This window comes from Mauremys mutica, chromosome 1 (genome assembly GCF_020497125.1).
Source record: "Mauremys mutica isolate MM-2020 ecotype Southern chromosome 1, ASM2049712v1, whole genome shotgun sequence".
NCBI classification, from domain to species: Eukaryota; Metazoa; Chordata; order Testudines; family Geoemydidae; genus Mauremys; species Mauremys mutica.
This window is the reverse complement of record NC_059072.1, coordinates 164177925-164195849: the sequence shown is the minus strand read 5'-3', so window position 1 is coordinate 164195849 and position 17925 is coordinate 164177925. Positions and strand designations below refer to the sequence as shown.

Below are 17925 nucleotides of genomic sequence, written 5' to 3'. Positions count from 1 at the left end.
CACATACACACAGAGAACATGAAAAGGTGGGAGTTGCCCAACCAACTCTAAGAGGCTAATTAATTAAGATGAGCTAGTCTCAGCAGGAGAAAAAAAACTTTTGTAGTGATAATCAGGATGACCCATTTAAGATAGTTTGACAAGAAAGTATGAGGATAATTAACATGGGGAAAGAGATTCAATGTGTGTAATGGCTCAGCCATTTCCAGTCTCTATTTAAGCCTAAATTGATTGTATCTAGTTTGCATATTAATTCAAGTTCAGCAGTTTCTCGTTGGAGTCTGTTTTTGAAGCTTTCTGTTGCAAAATTGCCACCTTTAAATCTGTTACTGAATGGCCAGAGAGGTTGAAGTGTTCTCCTACTGGTGTTTGAATGTTATAATTCTTGACGTCTGATTTGCATCCCATTTATTCTTTTGCACAGAGACTGTCTGGTTTGGCCAATGTACATGGAAGAGGGGCATTGCTGGCACATAATGGCATATACCACATTGGTAGCTGTGCAGGTGAACGAGCCCCTGATGGCGTGGCTGATGTGATTAGGTCCTATTATGGTGTCACTTGAATAGATATGTGGACAGAGTTGGCATAGGGCTTTGTTGCAAGGATAGATTCCTGGGTTAGTGTTGTTCTGTGGTTGCTGGTGAGGATTTACTTCAGGTTTGGGGGTTGTCTGTAAGCAAGGACTGGCCTGTCTCCCAAGATCTGGGAGAGTGAAGGATCATCTTTCAGGATAGGTTGTAGATCTTTGATGATGCGCTGGAGAGGTTTTAATTGGGGGATGAACGTAAAGGCCAGTGGTGTTCTGTTATTTTCTATGTTGGGCCTGTCTTGTAGTAGGTGACTTCTGGGTACTCTTCTGGCTCTGTCAACCTGTTTTTTCACTTCAGCAAGTGGGTATTGTAGTTTTAAGAATGCTTGATAGAGATCTTGTAGGTGTTTATCTCTGTCTGAGGGATTGGAGCAAATACGGTTGTATCTTAGAGCTTGGCTATAGACAATGGATCATGTGGTGTATCCTGGATGGAAGCTGGAGGCATGTAGGTAAGTATAGCGGTCAGTCGGTTTCTGGTATAGGGTGGTGTTTATGTGACCAAAGCTTATCAGCACACTACTGTAAAGCAAATGGACCGCTTGAGTGAATTGATCTAGGCCTAGGTTGATGGTGGGATGGAAATTGTTGAAATCATGGTGGAATTCCTCAAGGGCTTCTTTTCCATGAGTCCAGATGATGAAGCTGTCTTCAGTGTAGTGCAAGTACAGTAGGGGAATTACGAGACGAGAGCTAAGGAAGCGTTGTTTTAAGTCAGCCACAAAAATGTTGGCATACTGTGGGGCAATGTGGGTATCCATAGCAGTGCCGCTGACTTTAAGATATATATTGTCCCCAAATGTGAAATAGTTGTGGGTGTGGACAAAGTTGCGAAGTTCAGCCACCAGGTTTGGCATGTAACTAGTTCACAAAAATGGGGGGGGGGTGTTGGGAAATCACTGCTCATGCCCCTGGCCAGCCTATTTCCCTTTGCCGCTCGGAAACGTGCCCCCACGTGCAGACCCCGAAGCTGGGCCCGGGGGCGGCAGGCCAGGGAGAGGCTTTGGCTAGGGCCAGCCTGTCGTTGCGCGGTCATTGTCTCTCTGGAGGTGAAAGTCATCAGTGCGGGGTGCGAAGGGAAGGGTCCGTAGAAGGAGAATGCAAGGCATGTGGTGGGCAGGCCAGGGCTTTCTTGGTCCCCCCTTCAAAAGGGGTCAGCCTCCCCGTCGGGGAATCGAACCCCGGCCTCCCGCGTGACAGGCGGGGATACTCACCACTATACTAACGAGGAAAGGGGCACGGTGAGTGGCCCCAGCTCCCACACACCAGCTATGGTCAGCGGACACCTACACCGTCGCATGGGCCCCAGCAGGCAACAACACCCCTGGCCCTCTTCTGCTTCCCAAAGCCTTTGGCCGCAGCAACAAACAGCCCTGGGAAAAGCCCTGGCCCTCCTCACCTGCCCTTGCCCAGCAGGACGCCTTTTCGGGCCTACACAGCTCCTCACACAACACCCGCCTGGGACCTTGCCCTCACCTACCAGCTCAGCAGCACTCATTTTCCTCAAAAAAACCTCCTCTTGCCACCCTCCCCCTTCCACACTTCACACTCACCTCATCACAAACTCACCCACGGCCCCTTTGGCTTCTCAAGCGCCTCTGGAGGGACGCAGCTTCCCAGGCACGCAGATCCTTCCCTTCAACGCGCACTGGACGGACATTCCAAACACAGCCCTTTCCAGGAGGGAATGCGCTGCTTTTGGACCCTGGCGCCCAGCAGGAAGTCCTGGTACTCTTTTTCTGACCGATGGACCCCCCGGACTTTCCTTTCCCAAGCAGAAACTAAGGACCGGCTGATGGCTCTCTTTGCAAACGGACGCCGTCAGGCTGAGCCACGAGGCGTGCTGCAGGATAGCCCCTCCCCACCAAAAAGAAATGCCGTGACCCGGATTCGAACCGAGGTTGCTGCGGCCACGGCGCAGAGTACTAACCACTATACGATCACGGCCAGGCGCTGGCAGCAGCCCAGCGAAAAATGCTCAGCTCTGCGCTCTCGGGGCGGCCACCTACCTCGCCGGCGGCCACAGGTATTTCTCAAGTCTCCCCATTACAGTCACAGGTAAAATCCTGAGCAAAGGAAAAAAGACAGGAAGCCAATCCCACGCCTGTCCCTTTTTCTGTCTTCCTCCACCCCTGGACCAAGTCCCTCCCCGTTTGTCTGGGCCATTGTCCTCATGCCCCTGGCCAGCCTATTTCCCTTTGCCGCTCGGAAACGTGCCCCCACGTGCAGACCCCGAAGCTGGGCCCGGGGGCGGCAGGCCAGGGAGAGGCTTTGGCTAGGGCCAGCCTGTCGTTGCGCGGTCATTGTCTCTCTGGAGGTGAAAGTCATCAGTGCGGGGTGCGAAGGGAAGGGTCCGTAGAAGGAGAATGCAAGGCATGTGGTGGGCAGGCAAGGGCTTTCTTGGTCCCCCCTTCAAAAGGGGTAGGCCTCCCCGTCGGGGAATCGAACCCCGGCCTCCCGCGTGACAGGCGGGGATACTCACCACTATACTAACGAGGAAAGGGGCACGGTGAGTGGCCCCAGCTCCCACACACCAGCTATGGTCCGCGTACACCTACACCGTCGCATGGGCCCCAGCAGGCAACAACACCCCTGGCCCTCTTCTGCTTCCCAAAGCCTTTGGCCGCAGCAACAAACAGCCCTGGGAAAAGCCCTGGCCCTCCTCACCTGCCCTTGCCCAGCAGGACGCCTTTTCGGGCCTACACAGCTCCTCACACAACACCCGCCTGGGACCTTGCCCTCACCTACCAGCTCAGCAGCACCCATTTTCCTCAAAAAAACCTCCTCTTGCCACCCTCCCCCTTCCACACTTCACACTCACCTCATCACAAACTCACCCACGGCCCCTTTGGCTTCTCAAGCGCCTCTGGAGGGACGCAGCTTCCCAGGCACGCAGATCCTTCCCTTCAACGCGCACTGGACGGACATTCCAAACACAGCCCTTTCCAGGAGGGAATGCGCTGCTTTTGGACCCTGGCGCCCAGCAGGAAGTCCTGGTACTCTTTTTCTGACCGATGGACCCCCCGGACTTTCCTTTCCCAAGCAGAAACTAAGGACCGGCTGATGGCTCTCTTTGCAAACGGACGCCGTCAGGCTGAGCCACGAGGCGTGCTGCAGGATAGCCCCTCCCCACCAAAAAGAAATGCCGTGACCCGGATTCGAACCGAGGTTGCTGCGGCCACGGCGCAGAGTACTAACCACTATACGATCACGGCCAGGCGCTGGCAGTAGCCCAGCGAAAAATGCTCAGCTCTGCGCTCTCGGGGCGGCCACCTACCTCGCCGGCGGCCACAGGTATTTCTCAAGTCTCCCCATTACAGTCACAGGTAAAATCCTGAGCAAAGGAAAAAAGACAGGAAGCCAATCCCACGCCTGTCCCTTTTTCTGTCTTCCTCCACCCCTGGACCAAGTCCCTCCCCGTTTGTCTGGGCCATTGTCCTCATGCCCCTGGCCAGCCTATTTCCCTTTGCCGCTCGGAAACGTGCCCCCACGTGCAGACCCCGAAGCTGGGCCCGGGGGCGGCAGGCCAGGGAGAGGCTTTGGCTAGGGCCAGCCTGTCGTTGCGCGGTCATTGTCTCTCTGGAGGTGAAAGTCATCAGTGCGGGGTGCGAAGGGAAGGGTCCGTAGAAGGAGAATGCAAGGCATGTGGTGGGCAGGCCAGGGCTTTCTTGGTCCCCCCTTCAAAAGGGGTCAGCCTCCCCGTCGGGGAATCGAACCCCGGCCTCCCGCGTGACAGGCGGGGATACTCACCACTATACTAACGAGGAAAGGGGCATGGTGAGTGGCCCCAGCTCCCACACACCAGCTATGGTCAGCGGACACCTACACCGTCACATGGGCCCCAGCAGGCAACAACACCCCTGGCCCTCTTCTGCTTCCCAAAGCCTTTGGCCGCAGCAACAAACAGCCCAGGGAAAAGCCCTGGCCCTCCTCACCTGCCCTTGCCCAGCAGGACGCCTTTTCGGGCCTACACAGCTCCTCACACAACACCCGCCTGGGACCTTGCCCTCACCTACCAGCTCAGCAGCACTCATTTTCCTCAAAAAAACCTCCTCTTGCCACCCTCCCCCTTCCACACTTCACACTCACCTCATCACAAACTCACCCACGGCCCCTTTGGCTTCTCAAGCGCCTCTGGAGGGACGCAGCTTCCCAGGCACGCAGATCCTTCCCTTCAACGCGCACTGGACGGACATTCCAAACACAGCCCTTTCCAGGAGGGAATGCGCTGCTTTTGGACCCTGGCGCCCAGCAGGAAGTCCTGGTACTCTTTTTCTGACCGATGGACCCCCCGGACTTTCCTTTCCCAAGCAGAAACTAAGGACCGGCTGATGGCTCTCTTTGCAAACGGACGCCGTCAGGCTGAGCCACGAGGCGTGCTGCAGGATAGCCCCTCCCCACCAAAAAGAAATGCCGTGACCCGGATTCGAACCGAGGTTGCTGCGGCCACGGCGCAGAGTACTAACCACTATACGATCACGGCCAGGCGCTGGCAGCAGCCCAGCGAAAAATGCTCAGCTCTGCGCTCTCGGGGCGGCCACCTACCTCGCCGGCGGCCACAGGTATTTCTCAAGTCTCCCCATTACAGTCACAGGTAAAATCCTGAGCAAAGGAAAAAAGACAGGAAGCCAATCCCACGCCTGTCCCTTTTTCTGTCTTCCTCCACCCCTGGACCAAGTCCCTCCCCGTTTGTCTGGGCCATTGTCCTCATGCCCCTGGCCAGCCTATTTCCCTTTGCCGCTCGGAAACGTGCCCCCACGTGCAGACCCCGAAGCTGGGCCCGGGGGCGGCAGGCCAGGGAGAGGCTTTGGCTAGGGCCAGCCTGTCGTTGCGCGGTCATTGTCTCTCTGGAGGTGAAAGTCATCAGTGCGGGGTGCGAAGGGAAGGGTCCGTAGAAGGAGAATGCAAGGCATGTGGTGGGCAGGCCAGGGCTTTCTTGGTCCCCCCTTCAAAAGGGGTCAGCCTCCCCGTCGGGGAATCGAACCCCGGCCTCCCGCGTGACAGGCGGGGATACTCACCACTATACTAACGAGGAAAGGGGCACGGTGAGTGGCCCCAGCTCCCACACACCAGCTATGGTCAGCGGACACCTACACCGTCACATGGGCCCCAGCAGGCAACAACACCCCTGGCCCTCTTCTGCTTCCCAAAGCCTTTGGCCGCAGCAACAAACAGCCCTGGGAAAAGCCCTGGCCCTCCTCACCTGCCCTTGCCCAGCAGGACGCCTTTTCGGGCCTACACAGCTCCTCACACAACACCCGCCTGGGACCTTGCCCTCACCTACCAGCTCAGCAGCACTCATTTTCCTCAAAAAAACCTCCTCTTGCCACCCTCCCCCTTCCACACTTCACACTCACCTCATCACAAACTCACCCACGGCCCCTTTGGCTTCTCAAGCGCCTCTGGAGGGACGCAGCTTCCCAGGCACGCAGATCCTTCCCTTCAACGCGCACTGGACGGACATTCCAAACACAGCCCTTTCCAGGAGGGAATGCGCTGCTTTTGGACCCTGGCGCCCAGCAGGAAGTCCTGGTACTCTTTTTCTGACCGATGGACCCCCCGGACTTTCCTTTCCCAAGCAGAAACTAAGGACCGGCTGATGGCTCTCTTTGCAAACGGACGCCGTCAGGCTGAGCCACGAGGCGTGCTGCAGGATAGCCCCTCCCCACCAAAAAGAAATGCCGTGACCCGGATTCGAACCGAGGTTGCTGCGGCCACGGCGCAGAGTACTAACCACTATACGATCACGGCCAGGCGCTGGCAGCAGCCCAGCGAAAAATGCTCAGCTCTGCGCTCTCGGGGCGGCCACCTACCTCGCCGGCGGCCACAGGTATTTCTCAAGTCTCCCCATTACAGTCACAGGTAAAATCCTGAGCAAAGGAAAAAAGACAGGAAGCCAATCCCACGCCTGTCCCTTTTTCTGTCTTCCTCCACCCCTGGACCAAGTCCCTCCCCGTTTGTCTGGGCCATTGTCCTCATGCCCCTGGCCAGCCTATTTCCCTTTGCCGCTCGGAAACGTGCCCCCACGTGCAGACCCCGAAGCTGGGCCCGGGGGCGGCAGGCCAGGGAGAGGCTTTGGCTAGGGCCAGCCTGTCGTTGCGCGGTCATTGTCTCTCTGGAGGTGAAAGTCATCAGTGCGGGGTGCGAAGGGAAGGGTCCGTAGAAGGAGAATGCAAGGCATGTGGTGGGCAGGCCAGGGCTTTCTTGGTCCCCCCTTCAAAAGGGGTCAGCCTCCCCGTCGGGGAATCGAACCCCGGCCTCCCGCGTGACAGGCGGGGATACTCACCACTATACTAACGAGGAAAGGGGCACGGTGAGTGGCCCCAGCTCCCACACACCAGCTATGGTCAGCGTACACCTACACCGTCGCATGGGCCCCAGCAGGCAACAACACCCCTGGCCCTCTTCTGCTTCCCAAAGCCTTTGGCCGCAGCAACAAACAGCCCTGGGAAAAGCCCTGGCCCTCCTCACCTGCCCTTGCCCAGCAGGACGCCTTTTCGGGCCTACACAGCTCCTCACACAACACCCGCCTGGGACCTTGCCCTCACCTACCAGCTCAGCAGCACTCATTTTCCTCAAAAAAACCTCCTCTTGCCACCCTCCCCCTTCCACACTTCACACTCACCTCATCACAAACTCACCCACGGCCCCTTTGGCTTCTCAAGCGCCTCTGGAGGGACGCAGCTTCCCAGGCACGCAGATCCTTCCCTTCAACGCGCACTGGACGGACATTCCAAACACAGCCCTTTCCAGGAGGGAATGCGCTGCTTTTGGACCCTGGCGCCCAGCAGGAAGTCCTGGTACTCTTTTTCTGACCGATGGACCCCCCGGACTTTCCTTTCCCAAGCAGAAACTAAGGACCGGCTGATGGCTCTCTTTGCAAACGGACGCCGTCAGGCTGAGCCACGAGGCGTGCTGCAGGATAGCCCCTCCCCACCAAAAAGAAATGCCGTGACCCGGATTCGAACCGAGGTTGCTGCGGCCACGGCGCAGAGTACTAACCACTATACGATCACGGCCAGGCGCTGGCAGCAGCCCAGCGAAAAATGCTCAGCTCTGCGCTCTCGGGGCGGCCACCTACCTCGCCGGCGGCCACAGGTATTTCTCAAGTCTCCCCATTACAGTCACAGGTAAAATCCTGAGCAAAGGAAAAAAGACAGGAAGCCAATCCCACGCCTGTCCCTTTTTCTGTCTTCCTCCACCCCTGGACCAAGTCCCTCCCCGTTTGTCTGGGCCATTGTCCTCATGCCCCTGGCCAGCCTATTTCCCTTTGCCGCTCGGAAACGTGCCCCCACGTGCAGACCCCGAAGCTGGGCCCGGGGGCGGCAGGCCAGGGAGAGGCTTTGGCTAGGGCCAGCCTGTCGTTGCGCGGTCATTGTCTCTCTGGAGGTGAAAGTCATCAGTGCGGGGTGCGAAGGGAAGGGTCCGTAGAAGGAGAATGCAAGGCATGTGGTGGGCAGGCCAGGGCTTTCTTGGTCCCCCCTTCAAAAGGGGTAGGCCTCCCCGTCGGGGAATCGAACCCCGGCCTCCCGCGTGACAGGCGGGGATACTCACCACTATACTAACGAGGAAAGGGGCATGGTGAGTGGCCCCAGCTCCCACACACCAGCTATGGTCAGCGTACACCTACACCGTCGCATGGGCCCCAGCAGGCAACAACACCCCTGGCCCTCTTCTGCTTCCCAAAGCCTTTGGCCGCAGCAACAAACAGCCCTGGGAAAAGCCCTGGCCCTCCTCACCTGCCCTTGCCCAGCAGGACGCCTTTTCGGGCCTACACAGCTCCTCACACAACACCCGCCTGGGACCTTGCCCTCACCTACCAGCTCAGCAGCACCCATTTTCCTCAAAAAAACCTCCTCTTGCCACCCTCCCCCTTCCACACTTCACACTCACCTCATCACAAACTCACCCACGGCCCCTTTGGCTTCTCAAGCGCCTCTGGAGGGACGCAGCTTCCCAGGCACGCAGATCCTTCCCTTCAACGCGCACTGGACGGACATTCCAAACACAGCCCTTTCCAGGAGGGAATGCGCTGCTTTTGGACCCTGGCGCCCAGCAGGAAGTCCTGGTACTCTTTTTCTGACCGATGGACCCCCCGGACTTTCCTTTCCCAAGCAGAAACTAAGGACCGGCTGATGGCTCTCTTTGCAAACGGACGCCGTCAGGCTGAGCCACGAGGCGTGCTGCAGGATAGCCCCTCCCCACCAAAAAGAAATGCCGTGACCCGGATTCGAACCGAGGTTGCTGCGGCCACGGCGCAGAGTACTAACCACTATACGATCACGGCCAGGCGCTGGCAGCAGCCCAGCGAAAAATGCTCAGCTCTGCGCTCTCGGGGCGGCCACCTACCTCGCCGGCGGCCACAGGTATTTCTCAAGTCTCCCCATTACAGTCACAGGTAAAATCCTGAGCAAAGGAAAAAAGACAGGAAGCCAATCCCACGCCTGTCCCTTTTTCTGTCTTCCTCCACCCCTGGACCAAGTCCCTCCCCGTTTGTCTGGGCCATTGTCCTCATGCCCCTGGCCAGCCTATTTCCCTTTGCCGCTCGGAAACGTGCCCCCACGTGCAGACCCCGAAGCTGGGCCCGGGGGCGGCAGGCCAGGGAGAGGCTTTGGCTAGGGCCAGCCTGTCGTTGCGCGGTCATTGTCTCTCTGGAGGTGAAAGTCATCAGTGCGGGGTGCGAAGGGAAGGGTCCGTAGAAGGAGAATGCAAGGCATGTGGTGGGCAGGCCAGGGCTTTCTTGGTCCCCCCTTCAAAAGGGGTAGGCCTCCCCGTCGGGGAATCGAACCCCGGCCTCCCGCGTGACAGGCGGGGATACTCACCACTATACTAACGAGGAAAGGGGCATGGTGAGTGGCCCCAGCTCCCACACACCAGCTATGGTCAGCGTACACCTACACCGTCGCATGGGCCCCAGCAGGCAACAACACCCCTGGCCCTCTTCTGCTTCCCAAAGCCTTTGGCCGCAGCAACAAACAGCCCTGGGAAAAGCCCTGGCCCTCCTCACCTGCCCTTGCCCAGCAGGACGCCTTTTCGGGCCTACACAGCTCCTCACACAACACCCGCCTGGGACCTTGCCCTCACCTACCAGCTCAGCAGCACCCATTTTCCTCAAAAAAACCTCCTCTTGCCACCCTCCCCCTTCCACACTTCACACTCACCTCATCACAAACTCACCCACGGCCCCTTTGGCTTCTCAAGCGCCTCTGGAGGGACGCAGCTTCCCAGGCACGCAGATCCTTCCCTTCAACGCGCACTGGACGGACATTCCAAACACAGCCCTTTCCAGGAGGGAATGCGCTGCTTTTGGACCCTGGCGCCCAGCAGGAAGTCCTGGTACTCTTTTTCTGACCGATGGACCCCCCGGACTTTCCTTTCCCAAGCAGAAACTAAGGACCGGCTGATGGCTCTCTTTGCAAACGGACGCCGTCAGGCTGAGCCACGAGGCGTGCTGCAGGATAGCCCCTCCCCACCAAAAAGAAATGCCGTGACCCGGATTCGAACCGAGGTTGCTGCGGCCACGGCGCAGAGTACTAACCACTATACGATCACGGCCAGGCGCTGGCAGCAGCCCAGCGAAAAATGCTCAGCTCTGCGCTCTCGGGGCGGCCACCTACCTCGCCGGCGGCCACAGGTATTTCTCAAGTCTCCCCATTACAGTCACAGGTAAAATCCTGAGCAAAGGAAAAAAGACAGGAAGCCAATCCCACGCCTGTCCCTTTTTCTGTCTTCCTCCACCCCTGGACCAAGTCCCTCCCCGTTTGTCTGGGCCATTGTCCTCATGCCCCTGGCCAGCCTATTTCCCTTTGCCGCTCGGAAACGTGCCCCCACGTGCAGACCCCGAAGCTGGGCCCGGGGGCGGCAGGCCAGGGAGAGGCTTTGGCTAGGGCCAGCCTGTCGTTGCGCGGTCATTGTCTCTCTGGAGGTGAAAGTCATCAGTGCGGGGTGCGAAGGGAAGGGTCCGTAGAAGGAGAATGCAAGGCATGTGGTGGGCAGGCCAGGGCTTTCTTGGTCCCCCCTTCAAAAGGGGTCAGCCTCCCCGTCGGGGAATCGAACCCTGGCCTCCCGCGTGACAGGCGGGGATACTCACCACTATACTAACGAGGAAAGGGGCACGGTGAGTGGCCCCAGCTCCCACACACCAGCTATGGTCAGCGGACACCTACACCGTCGCATGGGCCCCAGCAGGCAACAACACCCCTGGCCCTCTTCTGCTTCCCAAAGCCTTTGGCCGCAGCAACAAACAGCCCTGGGAAAAGCCCTGGCCCTCCTCACCTGCCCTTGCCCAGCAGGACGCCTTTTCGGGCCTACACAGCTCCTCACACAACACCCGCCTGGGACCTTGCCCTCACCTACCAGCTCAGCAGCACTCATTTTCCTCAAAAAAACCTCCTCTTGCCACCCTCCCCCTTCCACACTTCACACTCACCTCATCACAAACTCACCCACGGCCCCTTTGGCTTCTCAAGCGCCTCTGGAGGGACGCAGCTTCCCAGGCACGCAGATCCTTCCCTTCAACGCGCACTGGACGGACATTCCAAACATAGCCCTTTCCAGGAGGGAATGCGCTGCTTTTGGACCCTGGCGCCCAGCAGGAAGTCCTGGTACTCTTTTTCTGACCGATGGACCCCCCGGACTTTCCTTTCCCAAGCAGAAACTAAGGACCGGCTGATGGCTCTCTTTGCAAACGGACGCCGTCAGGCTGAGCCACGAGGCGTGCTGCAGGATAGCCCCTCCCCACCAAAAAGAAATGCCGTGACCCGGATTCGAACCGAGGTTGCTGCGGCCACGGCGCAGAGTACTAACCACTATACGATCACGGCCAGGCGCTGGCAGCAGCCCAGCGAAAAATGCTCAGCTCTGCGCTCTCGGGGCGGCCACCTACCTCGCCGGCGGCCACAGGTATTTCTCAAGTCTCCCCATTACAGTCACAGGTAAAATCCTGAGCAAAGGAAAAAAGACAGGAAGCCAATCCCACGCCTGTCCCTTTTTCTGTCTTCCTCCACCCCTGGACCAAGTCCCTCCCCGTTTGTCTGGGCCATTGTCCTCATGCCCCTGGCCAGCCTATTTCCCTTTGCCGCTCGGAAACGTGCCCCCACGTGCAGACCCCGAAGCTGGGCCCGGGGGCGGCAGGCCAGGGAGAGGCTTTGGCTAGGGCCAGCCTGTCGTTGCGCGGTCATTGTCTCTCTGGAGGTGAAAGTCATCAGTGCGGGGTGCGAAGGGAAGGGTCCGTAGAAGGAGAATGCAAGGCATGTGGTGGGCAGGCCAGGGCTTTCTTGGTCCCCCCTTCAAAAGGGGTAGGCCTCCCCGTCGGGGAATCGAACCCCGGCCTCCCGCGTGACAGGCGGGGATACTCACCACTATACTAACGAGGAAAGGGGCATGGTGAGTGGCCCCAGCTCCCACACACCAGCTATGGTCAGCGTACACCTACACCGTCGCATGGGCCCCAGCAGGCAACAACACCCCTGGCCCTCTTCTGCTTCCCAAAGCCTTTGGCCGCAGCAACAAACAGCCCTGGGAAAAGCCCTGGCCCTCCTCACCTGCCCTTGCCCAGCAGGACGCCTTTTCGGGCCTACACAGCTCCTCACACAACACCCGCCTGGGACCTTGCCCTCACCTACCAGCTCAGCAGCACCCATTTTCCTCAAAAAAACCTCCTCTTGCCACCCTCCCCCTTCCACACTTCACACTCACCTCATCACAAACTCACCCACGGCCCCTTTGGCTTCTCAAGCGCCTCTGGAGGGACGCAGCTTCCCAGGCACGCAGATCCTTCCCTTCAACGCGCACTGGACGGACATTCCAAACACAGCCCTTTCCAGGAGGGAATGCGCTGCTTTTGGACCCTGGCGCCCAGCAGGAAGTCCTGGTACTCTTTTTCTGACCGATGGACCCCCCGGACTTTCCTTTCCCAAGCAGAAACTAAGGACCGGCTGATGGCTCTCTTTGCAAACGGACGCCGTCAGGCTGAGCCACGAGGCGTGCTGCAGGATAGCCCCTCCCCACCAAAAAGAAATGCCGTGACCCGGATTCGAACCGAGGTTGCTGCGGCCACGGCGCAGAGTACTAACCACTATACGATCACGGCCAGGCGCTGGCAGCAGCCCAGCGAAAAATGCTCAGCTCTGCGCTCTCGGGGCGGCCACCTACCTCGCCGGCGGCCACAGGTATTTCTCAAGTCTCCCCATTACAGTCACAGGTAAAATCCTGAGCAAAGGAAAAAAAGACAGGAAGCCAATCCCACGCCTGTCCCTTTTTCTGTCTTCCTCCACCCCTGGACCAAGTCCCTCCCCGTTTGTCTGGGCCATTGTCCTCATGCCCCTGGCCAGCCTATTTCCCTTTGCCGCTCGGAAACGTGCCCCCACGTGCAGACCCCGAAGCTGGGCCCGGGGGCGGCAGGCCAGGGAGAGGCTTTGGCTAGGGCCAGCCTGTCGTTGCGCGGTCATTGTCTCTCTGGAGGTGAAAGTCATCAGTGCGGGGTGCGAAGGGAAGGGTCCGTAGAAGGAGAATGCAAGGCATGTGGTGGGCAGGCCAGGGCTTTCTGGGCCCCCCTTCAAAAGGGGTCAGCCTCCCCGTCGGGGAATCGAACCCCGGCCTCCCGCGTGACAGGCGGGGATACTCACCACTATACTAACGAGGAAAGGGGCACGGTGAGTGGCCCCAGCTCCCACACACCAGCTATGGTCAGCGGACACCTACACCGTCGCATGGGCCCCAGCAGGCAACAACACCCCTGGCCCTCTTCTGCTTCCCAAAGCCTTTGGCCGCAGCAACAAACAGCCCTGGGAAAAGCCCTGGCCCTCCTCACCTGCCCTTGCCCAGCAGGACGCCTTTTCGGGCCTACACAGCTCCTCACACAACACCCGCCTGGGACCTTGCCCTCACCTACCAGCTCAGCAGCACTCATTTTCCTCAAAAAAACCTCCTCTTGCCACCCTCCCCCTTCCACACTTCACACTCACCTCATCACAAACTCACCCACGGCCCCTTTGGCTTCTCAAGCGCCTCTGGAGGGACGCAGCTTCCCAGGCACGCAGATCCTTCCCTTCAACGCGCACTGGACGGACATTCCAAACACAGCCCTTTCCAGGAGGGAATGCGCTGCTTTTGGACCCTGGCGCCCAGCAGGAAGTCCTGGTACTCTTTTTCTGACCGATGGACCCCCCGGACTTTCCTTTCCCAAGCAGAAACTAAGGACCGGCTGATGGCTCTCTTTGCAAACGGACGCCGTCAGGCTGAGCCACGAGGCGTGCTGCAGGATAGCCCCTCCCCACCAAAAAGAAATGCCGTGACCCGGATTCGAACCGAGGTTGCTGCGGCCACGGCGCAGAGTACTAACCACTATACGATCACGGCCAGGCGCTGGCAGCAGCCCAGCGAAAAATGCTCAGCTCTGCGCTCTCGGGGCGGCCACCTACCTCGCCGGCGGCCACAGGTATTTCTCAAGTCTCCCCATTACAGTCACAGGTAAAATCCTGAGCAAAGGAAAAAAGACAGGAAGCCAATCCCACGCCTGTCCCTTTTTCTGTCTTCCTCCACCCCTGGACCAAGTCCCTCCCCGTTTGTCTGGGCCATTGTCCTCATGCCCCTGGCCAGCCTATTTCCCTTTGCCGCTCGGAAACGTGCCCCCACGTGCAGACCCCGAAGCTGGGCCCGGGGGCGGCAGGCCAGGGAGAGGCTTTGGCTAGGGCCAGCCTGTCGTTGCGCGGTCATTGTCTCTCTGGAGGTGAAAGTCATCAGTGCGGGGTGCGAAGGGAAGGGTCCGTAGAAGGAGAATGCAAGGCATGTGGTGGGCAGGCCAGGGCTTTCTTGGTCCCCCCTTCAAAAGGGGTAGGCCTCCCCGTCGGGGAATCGAACCCCGGCCTCCCGCGTGACAGGCGGGGATACTCACCACTATACTAACGAGGAAAGGGGCACGGTGAGTGGCCCCAGCTCCCACACACCAGCTATGGTCAGCGGACACCTACACCGTCGCATGGGCCCCAGCAGGCAACAACACCCCTGGCCCTCTTCTGCTTCCCAAAGCCTTTGGCCGCAGCAACAAACAGCCCTGGGAAAAGCCCTGGCCCTCCTCACCTGCCCTTGCCCAGCAGGACGCCTTTTCGGGCCTACACAGCTCCTCACACAACACCCGCCTGGGACCTTGCCCTCACCTACCAGCTCAGCAGCACCCATTTTCCTCAAAAAAACCTCCTCTTGCCACCCTCCCCCTTCCACACTTCACACTCACCTCATCACAAACTCACCCACGGCCCCTTTGGCTTCTCAAGCGCCTCTGGAGGGACGCAGCTTCCCAGGCACGCAGATCCTTCCCTTCAACGCGCACTGGACGGACATTCCAAACACAGCCCTTTCCAGGAGGGAATGCGCTGCTTTTGGACCCTGGCGCCCAGCAGGAAGTCCTGGTACTCTTTTTCTGACCGATGGACCCCCCGGACTTTCCTTTCCCAAGCAGAAACTAAGGACCGGCTGATGGCTCTCTTTGCAAACGGACGCCGTCAGGCTGAGCCACGAGGCGTGCTGCAGGATAGCCCCTCCCCACCAAAAAGAAATGCCGTGACCCGGATTCGAACCGAGGTTGCTGCGGCCACGGCGCAGAGTACTAACCACTATACGATCACGGCCAGGCGCTGGCAGCAGCCCAGCGAAAAATGCTCAGCTCTGCGCTCTCGGGGCGGCCACCTACCTCGCCGGCGGCCACAGGTATTTCTCAAGTCTCCCCATTACAGTCACAGGTAAAATCCTGAGCAAAGGAAAAAAGACAGGAAGCCAATCCCACGCCTGTCCCTTTTTCTGTCTTCCTCCACCCCTGGACCAAGTCCCTCCCCGTTTGTCTGGGCCATTGTCCTCATGCCCCTGGCCAGCCTATTTCCCTTTGCCGCTCGGAAACGTGCCCCCACGTGCAGACCCCGAAGCTGGGCCCGGGGGCGGCAGGCCAGGGAGAGGCTTTGGCTAGGGCCAGCCTGTCGTTGCGCGGTCATTGTCTCTCTGGAGGTGAAAGTCATCAGTGCGGGGTGCGAAGGGAAGGGTCCGTAGAAGGAGAATGCAAGGCATGTGGTGGGCAGGCCAGGGCTTTCTTGGTCCCCCCTTCAAAAGGGGTAGGCCTCCCCGTCGGGGAATCGAACCCCGGCCTCCCGCGTGACAGGCGGGGATACTCACCACTATACTAACGAGGAAAGGGGCACGGTGAGTGGCCCCAGCTCCCACACACCAGCTATGGTCAGCGGACACCTACACCGTCGCATGGGCCCCAGCAGGCAACAACACCCCTGGCCCTCTTCTGCTTCCCAAAGCCTTTGGCCGCAGCAACAAACAGCCCTGGGAAAAGCCCTGGCCCTCCTCACCTGCCCTTGCCCAGCAGGACGCCTTTTCGGGCCTACACAGCTCCTCACACAACACCCGCCTGGGACCTTGCCCTCACCTACCAGCTCAGCAGCACCCATTTTCCTCAAAAAAACCTCCTCTTGCCACCCTCCCCCTTCCACACTTCACACTCACCTCATCACAAACTCACCCACGGCCCCTTTGGCTTCTCAAGCGCCTCTGGAGGGACGCAGCTTCCCAGGCACGCAGATCCTTCCCTTCAACGCGCACTGGACGGACATTCCAAACACAGCCCTTTCCAGGAGGGAATGCGCTGCTTTTGGACCCTGGCGCCCAGCAGGAAGTCCTGGTACTCTTTTTCTGACCGATGGACCCCCCGGACTTTCCTTTCCCAAGCAGAAACTAAGGACCGGCTGATGGCTCTCTTTGCAAACGGACGCCGTCAGGCTGAGCCACGAGGCGTGCTGCAGGATAGCCCCTCCCCACCAAAAAGAAATGCCGTGACCCGGATTCGAACCGAGGTTGCTGCGGCCACGGCGCAGAGTACTAACCACTATACGATCACGGCCAGGCGCTGGCAGCAGCCCAGCGAAAAATGCTCAGCTCTGCGCTCTCGGGGCGGCCACCTACCTCGCCGGCGGCCACAGGTATTTCTCAAGTCTCCCCATTACAGTCACAGGTAAAATCCTGAGCAAAGGAAAAAAGACAGGAAGCCAATCCCACGCCTGTCCCTTTTTCTGTCTTCCTCCACCCCTGGACCAAGTCCCTCCCCGTTTGTCTGGGCCATTGTCCTCATGCCCCTGGCCAGCCTATTTCCCTTTGCCGCTCGGAAACGTGCCCCCACGTGCAGACCCCGAAGCTGGGCCCGGGGGCGGCAGGCCAGGGAGAGGCTTTGGCTAGGGCCAGCCTGTCGTTGCGCGGTCATTGTCTCTCTGGAGGTGAAAGTCATCAGTGCGGGGTGCGAAGGGAAGGGTCCGTAGAAGGAGAATGCAAGGCATGTGGTGGGCAGGCCAGGGCTTTCTTGGTCCCCCCTTCAAAAGGGGTCAGCCTCCCCGTCGGGGAATCGAACCCCGGCCTCCCGCGTGACAGGCGGGGATACTCACCACTATACTAACGAGGAAAGGGGCACGGTGAGTGGCCCCAGCTCCCACACACCAGCTATGGTCAGCGGACACCTACACCGTCGCATGGGCCCCAGCAGGCAACAACACCCCTGGCCCTCTTCTGCTTCCCAAAGCCTTTGGCCGCAGCAACAAACAGCCCTGGGAAAAGCCCTGGCCCTCCTCACCTGCCCTTGCCCAGCAGGATGCCTTTTCGGGCCTACACAGCTCCTCACACAACACCCGCCTGGGACCTTGCCCTCACCTACCAGCTCAGCAGCACTCATTTTCCTCAAAAAAACCTCCTCTTGCCACCCTCCCCCTTCCACACTTCACACTCACCTCATCACAAACTCACCCACGGCCCCTTTGGCTTCTCAAGCGCCTCTGGAGGGACGCAGCTTCCCAGGCACGCAGATCCTTCCCTTCAACGCGCACTGGACGGACATTCCAAACACAGCCCTTTCCAGGAGGGAATGCGCTGCTTTTGGACCCTGGCGCCCAGCAGGAAGTCCTGGTACTCTTTTTCTGACCGATGGACCCCCCGGACTTTCCTTTCCCAAGCAGAAACTAAGGACCGGCTGATGGCTCTCTTTGCAAACGGACGCCGTCAGGCTGAGCCACGAGGCGTGCTGCAGGATAGCCCCTCCCCACCAAAAAGAAATGCCGTGACCCGGATTCGAACCGAGGTTGCTGCGGCCACGGCGCAGAGTACTAACCACTATACGATCACGGCCAGGCGCTGGCAGCAGCCCAGCGAAAAATGCTCAGCTCTGCGCTCTCGGGGCGGCCACCTACCTCGCCGGCGGCCACAGGTATTTCTCAAGTCTCCCCATTACAGTCACAGGTAAAATCCTGAGCAAAGGAAAAAAGACAGGAAGCCAATCCACGCCTGTCCCTTTTTCT

At 59.1% G+C, this 17925-nt stretch overlaps 13 non-coding genes across 13 annotated transcripts; all 13 read right to left on the bottom strand.

The window, feature by feature from the left end:
• Positions 1 to 1751: 1751 nt before the first annotated feature.
• TRNAD-GUC lies at positions 1752 to 1823 on the bottom strand. The gene has a single exon. It is a non-coding gene; the product is annotated as a tRNA-Asp (tRNA).
• A 1196-nt stretch (positions 1824 to 3019) lies between these two features.
• Positions 3020 to 3091, bottom strand: TRNAD-GUC. Its single transcript has one exon. It is a non-coding gene; the product is annotated as a tRNA-Asp (tRNA).
• A 1196-nt stretch (positions 3092 to 4287) lies between these two features.
• On the bottom strand, positions 4288 to 4359 carry TRNAD-GUC. The gene has a single exon. It is a non-coding gene; the product is annotated as a tRNA-Asp (tRNA).
• A 1196-nt stretch (positions 4360 to 5555) lies between these two features.
• On the bottom strand, positions 5556 to 5627 carry TRNAD-GUC. Its single transcript has one exon. It is a non-coding gene; the product is annotated as a tRNA-Asp (tRNA).
• A 1196-nt stretch (positions 5628 to 6823) lies between these two features.
• TRNAD-GUC lies at positions 6824 to 6895 on the bottom strand. The gene has a single exon. It is a non-coding gene; the product is annotated as a tRNA-Asp (tRNA).
• Positions 6896 to 8091: 1196 nt separating this feature from the next.
• Positions 8092 to 8163, bottom strand: TRNAD-GUC. Its single transcript has one exon. It is a non-coding gene; the product is annotated as a tRNA-Asp (tRNA).
• A 1196-nt stretch (positions 8164 to 9359) lies between these two features.
• TRNAD-GUC lies at positions 9360 to 9431 on the bottom strand. Its single transcript has one exon. It is a non-coding gene; the product is annotated as a tRNA-Asp (tRNA).
• A 1196-nt stretch (positions 9432 to 10627) lies between these two features.
• On the bottom strand, positions 10628 to 10699 carry TRNAD-GUC. Its single transcript has one exon. It is a non-coding gene; the product is annotated as a tRNA-Asp (tRNA).
• A 1196-nt stretch (positions 10700 to 11895) lies between these two features.
• TRNAD-GUC lies at positions 11896 to 11967 on the bottom strand. The gene has a single exon. It is a non-coding gene; the product is annotated as a tRNA-Asp (tRNA).
• Positions 11968 to 13163: 1196 nt separating this feature from the next.
• On the bottom strand, positions 13164 to 13235 carry TRNAD-GUC. Its single transcript has one exon. It is a non-coding gene; the product is annotated as a tRNA-Asp (tRNA).
• A 1196-nt stretch (positions 13236 to 14431) lies between these two features.
• Positions 14432 to 14503, bottom strand: TRNAD-GUC. Its single transcript has one exon. It is a non-coding gene; the product is annotated as a tRNA-Asp (tRNA).
• Positions 14504 to 15699: 1196 nt separating this feature from the next.
• Positions 15700 to 15771, bottom strand: TRNAD-GUC. The gene has a single exon. It is a non-coding gene; the product is annotated as a tRNA-Asp (tRNA).
• A 1196-nt stretch (positions 15772 to 16967) lies between these two features.
• On the bottom strand, positions 16968 to 17039 carry TRNAD-GUC. Its single transcript has one exon. It is a non-coding gene; the product is annotated as a tRNA-Asp (tRNA).
• Between the last annotated feature and the right edge of the window lie 886 nt (positions 17040 to 17925).